Source organism: Pinus tabuliformis, chromosome 9 (assembly GCF_031772625.1).
Source record: "Pinus tabuliformis cultivar Carrire ecotype Pingquan chromosome 9, CPIR1, whole genome shotgun sequence".
NCBI classification, from domain to species: Eukaryota; Viridiplantae; Streptophyta; class Pinopsida; order Pinales; family Pinaceae; genus Pinus; species Pinus tabuliformis.
Window position 1 is genome coordinate 795,730,466 of NC_142307.1, and position 6,000 is coordinate 795,736,465.

The window sequence follows — 6,000 nt, forward strand, 5'->3', positions numbered from 1 at the left end:
CACTGCTCCACACTTCACTCTTGATGCACTTATTGTTGTATCACACAGTATTCTCCTTGGTGTTATGACCTCACTGTCTCTCCATACACCACACTCTTCTCATTGCTATCACAATCTTCTCAACTCCCCATCTCCTCAATTGTAGGTGATTATTTTGTTTCACTAAGGCACTCTGCGCAAGGCAGTCTTTGTTGTCTTACTTTACCTACCTAAATGTACTTCGGCATGGCTTCCTTCTCCATTGTTGCATCCCCTGGTAGTTTATTTTTATAGTACCTGATGTTAAAAAATTATATATTATAGAGCAATATAACACATAAAATATATTGTAGAAATACAAACACATAAAACAAGAGAGACACAGATATATGTGATTCACCCAGTTTGGGCTGCCCCAGATCCCCTGCCAGGGTGGAGGGGCTCCCAAAGGTCGCAGCTACCCCCCCTAGACCCCCCATGCAGCGTAAATATTATGGGAGTTGTTGCTGCCACATTATGAACTAGGGTCCAATGCGATGATACCTCTAAGTAAAGAAGATAATCAGGCTCCACATCCAACAATCTCGCACTTAGAGACTAATTATAGCAACTTCACCGCTGCTTCATTTGATGGAAAATGACTCCAATTTGGACCTGCCTATTTCTCATCTTCTTCATAATACTTGAACACCAATTGAAACTGAGCAAAATCTTAGTTTCTCCCTGGTTACAATTTTTGTTAACATATCTGCAAGATTCTAGCTAGTGTGTATCTTTTCCAGCTTCAACTGTCCATCTTCCAATGTTGACCGTATGAAATGATACTTGAGCTGTATATGTTTTGTCTTGGAATGAAATACAAAGTTCTTTGCAAGATGTATGGTGCTCTGGCTATCACTATATAACCTGCCCAACTCTTTCTTCTTACCCAATTCATCAAGAAACGTTTGGAACCAAATCATTTATTTACTAGCCTATGTAACAACAACATACTCTGCTTCTGTTGTTGAGAGTGCAACAACACTTTGTAGTTTTGAAACCCAATTGACAGTTGTTCCACATACAATAAACACATACCCTGTTGTGCTCCTCCTGTTATCGCTATGACATGCCATATCTGCATCAACATATCCCTATGGAGAAATGTTTGAACCACGAAAGCATAATGCTTGATTTGTGGTACTTCTCAAATACCTAAGAATCCACTTCACTGCCATCCATTGTTCTTTCCCTGGATTGTTCATGTACCTGCTTACAACTCCCACTACATGTACAATATCAGGCCTTGTGCAGACCATTGTATACATTAAGCTTCCAATTGCTGACTCATATGGAACTTTAGACATATCATCCATTTATTCATGAGTCTTGAAACACACCTCCTTACTTAGTTTGAAATGGCTAGCCAAAGGTATACTAACTGGTTTTGCATTCTGCATATTAAATATCTTCAACACCTTTTATATGTACTCACTCTGAGACAATGTTAATTTTTAATTCTTCCTGTCTCTAGTTATTCTCATACCAAGGATTTGTTTTGTAGCACCAAAATCCTTCATTGCAAATGAGTTTGCCAATTTTGTTTTGAGCACATTTATTTCCTGCATGTTAGGACCTATAACAAGCATGTCATCTACATACAATAACAATATAATATAGTTGCCATTATTTTTCTTTTTTAGATAAACACAATGATCAGGTGACATATAGTGTAACCTTGTTCAGACATAAACCTGTCAAATTTTAGATACCACTGCCTTGGAGCCTGTTTTAAGCCATACAATCTCTTCTTCAATCTGCACACTAGTTTCTCCTTACCTTTTACCTCATATCCTTGTGGCTACTGCATATATATCTCTTCCTCCAAATCCCCATGGAGAAAGGCTGTCTTTACATCTAACTGTTCAAGATGTAAATATTCAACTACTACTAGACTTAAAATAGTTCTGATTGAAGTCATTTTAACAATAGGATAAAATATCTCATCAAATCCTATACCCTTTTTCTCTGAAAGCCCCTTCACCACAAGTCTAGCCTTATACCTTTTTCTACCTCCATATTCTTCCTTCAACCTATAAACCCATTTATTCTGCAATGTTGTTTTACTTGTAGGCAACTTAACTAAGTCCCAAGTTTGGTTATGTGCTAAGGATTCCATCTCTTTCATGGCTTGCTCCCACTTCTTCATGGTTTCTACCTGCACTGCTTCTTCACAACATTCTAGTTCACCAGAGTCAATCAACAGTACATAATATAATGAAGGAGAGTATAGTTCAAGGGGTCTACATATCCTAGTAGATATTCTAACACCACTTTCAGGTGTTTGAGGTCCTTGTTACTATTGTAGTAGCTGTTGATGTTCTGGTTGTTGATCATTATGCTTTTTAGGCACCATCACTTTTTTTGTTATCTCTTCAAGCACTGTGTATTCTCTATTTTATTTTTCCTGTTTCTTTTCCTGCAGCTGATCCTTATACAAAACCTTTTCATTGAATATGACATCTCTACTCCTAATGATTTTGTGTTTTCTATAATCATAAAAGCGATAACCAAAATCATTCACACCATATCCAATAAAGGTACATTTCTTTGCTTTTGCCTCAAGCTTTGTTCTATTTTATTTATTAATGTGGACTAAGGCTTCACAACTAAAATTCTTTAAAAAAGAGTAGTTTACCTTTTTACCTGTCCATGCCTCCTCTGGAATACCACCATCCAAGGAACTTGAATGCCCTCTATTTATTAGATAAACAACAGTATCTACAGCATGCCCAAAATTTTAAAGGCAATCCTGCATGCAATCTCATGCACCTTGCATGTTCCATGATTGTCCCATTCATCCTTTCTGACACACCATTTTGTTGTGGTGTTCCTGGAACTGTCTTCTCTCTGAGAATTCCATCTTTTGAATAATACCTATCAAACTCTTTGTTGCAATATTCACCTCCATTGTCTAATATGAGACACTTCAACCTTTTTCCTCTCTCATTTTCAACCAAAGATTTCCATTTCGTGAAATACATCAGATTTATTTCGAATACAATAAATCTAGTTTTTTCTGCTTGCAGCATCAATAAAATTAGTATAATAGTGAGAGCCACCAAGAGATGATACCTGAGCAAGTCCCCATACATCTGTATACACAAGCTTTAATTTTTCTCTCTTCTTTTCTTTCCCAACTTTGAGAAATCTAACTTTGTTCTGTTTTCCATAAACACAATTTTCGCAGAATTCCAAATCAACATGCTTCAAACCTAGCAACAAATTTCTTGAGTGAAGGATCTACATCCCCTTCTAACTCATGTGCCCAAGCCTATGATGCCACAATGTCGCATCCGCTTCTGTAGAGGTTAAAGCATTAACAGAATTATAAATACCATTGTATAAATACAATGTACCAACCTTTTCTCCTTTTGCTATTACCAGGGATCCTTTAGTGACCTTCCAGGATTTATCTGTGAAAGTAGTTATGCAACCTTCACCTTCCAATTTCCCTATTGAAATCAGATTTTTCTTCAAATCTGGAACATGCCTTACCTCCTTCAATAGCCATTGATTTCCATTCTACTGTTTTATGAAAACTGTACCCATTCCAATCGAACCTGTCCAAAATATCCTTGAACATAATCATGAAAATGTTTCCTATCAGGTGTGGCATGGAATGAGGCCCCTCAGTCTACCACCCAAGCATCAATAATATTTTCTAAATAAAGAATCGAAGCATCTTGCAACATATCACTTGTCACATTCGCTTCATGATTGTTTTCTTGCTGCGCGTCTCCTTCTTTTCCCTTTCGAGACTTGCAGTCTTTCTTCAAGTGTCCTTTCTTCCCACATTTCCTGCACACTATCCCTGATCCAGACTTGGATTTTCCTTTCCTTGACTTATTTTGATATCCTGGGTTCTTTCCTCTTTCCATTTTTCTTCCCCTAATCTTTGCAGTCAAAGCATTAACTGATGTCTCACTGGAGCTTTTCCATCGCATTTACTTGCTAAGGATTGCACCAACAACATCATCAAACTTTAAAGTAGTAGATCTAGAGACAGAGTTACTAATGGCCATAACTAAACCATTCCAACTTTCTGGCAATGAGCACAGAAATAATAGAGCCCTAACTTCATCATCAAAAGTTACCCCTACAGAACTTAACTGACTGATAACTATACTAAATTCAAATAAATGATCAACAATAGATCCACCTTCTGGCATCTTCATATTAAATAAATGCTTCATAAGAAATACCTTATTTTAGGCTGAGGATTTTTCATATAGTTTGGCCAATGTCGATATTAAACCCTCTATTGTCATTTCCTTTGAAATATTAAAAGCTACGGACGCCACTAGGCACAACCGTATTGTTCCAAGTGCCTTTCTGTCAAGAATATCCCATTCTGTGTCTATCATACTTGTCGGCTTCTTTACCTTTCTGCTCAATGATTGGTACAGATCTCTCTGATATAGATAATATTCCATCTGCATCTTCCACAGCTGCTAGTTTTCACCATTAAATTTTTCAACACTAAACCTACCATCTTCTGCCATTGCTCCCACCCAAACCAGGAACTCTTCTCTCCTACAAATTTTATCATCCAAATATACCTTCAGATCTGATACTAGTTGTTAAAAAATTATATATTACAGAGGAATGTAACACATAAAATATATTGTAAAAATACAAACACAAAAAAACATAAAACAAGAGAGACACAGATATACTTGGTTCACCCAGTTTGGGCTACATTCACGGAGAAACAACCAATCCTTCCTTTTATATTATCCAGCAAACTGAAGAGATAAAACCTACAATAGATCCATTGTAATTCCCTCTTCACTCTCAATCTCCTCTCTCTTCCTCACTTAGAATAAAAATCTACATAGACGCAATACAATTCCCTCATATATAGTGATGGGTTGCCTTCTAGGGAAAAAATCCCTAAATTAAACATAACTTCTAATGTTAGATCTCTGACTAATGAATGGCTTATATTGACTAAAAAAGTACAACATTTTACAAGGCAATTTTACATCTATTTTAGCTTCGTGGGCACTACCCCCAATCCCCCGTTGGGGAGGGCTCCCAAAGGTCACAGCTGCCTCCTTGGACCCCCCCCTGTAGTGTAAATATTACAGGCAGCGTTGCCACCACATTATGAAATTGGTTCCAATGCAGTGATACCTCTGAATAAAGAAGATAATCAGGCTCCACACCCAAAATCTAATCCAAATGGATCCTAAAAGGCTCAAAATTCAAATATTTTGGATCGGTGTGGAACCTGAAGGACTATGTAGTGCTCATCGTTCTGAATCTAGCACAACTCATTTTACTCGAAATAGACTCTGTATGCTCGCAGAAACATGTTTTATCTGTTTTCTCAAATTGGCAAATTTGGAGAAAAAAATGTAGCATTGCATAGTCAGCAGTCCATACTGTTGACGTGGTAGGTTAACTGGGCTACCTACATGGCACGTTGATGTGTCAGGGTGACTGTACATATGATTGGACTTCATCAAATCCTGTGTTGACACGTTGCAGTCCTAGTGGCAATTGACTTGGCATGTTTTATTGATTTTGGATGGCCAATCACAACCTCCCATGTGGCATGGCAAAGGACCACTACATGGCAGCCCCAGGGCCACCAAAATATGGTCGAGGTCTGAGCAGTAGCAGTCGAGGTCGAGCCCATGACCTCACAACAATCAACCAAGATTCTTTACCAATCCATCTAAGCCATGGTTCTTAACCTGTATAGTTTTCTGGCTATATTTAACATTTTTATATATGGGGGTAGGGGTTAGGGTCTAGCCCCAACCCTAGTCACCGCACCCTAGCAGGTTAGGTGTGGTACCAAGGGTTGGTCTAGCGCCACGCAACCCCCCCTGCCACATAACTGTGACCCAAAAAATATACGTAACTGGCGACATATGTGAACAGAACCTCATCAACCAGTTGTTAGTCCAACGGTTAGTCTGGCAGTAAGGGTAATTGATCTGGAATTTATCCAGGACAAAGAATTAAATG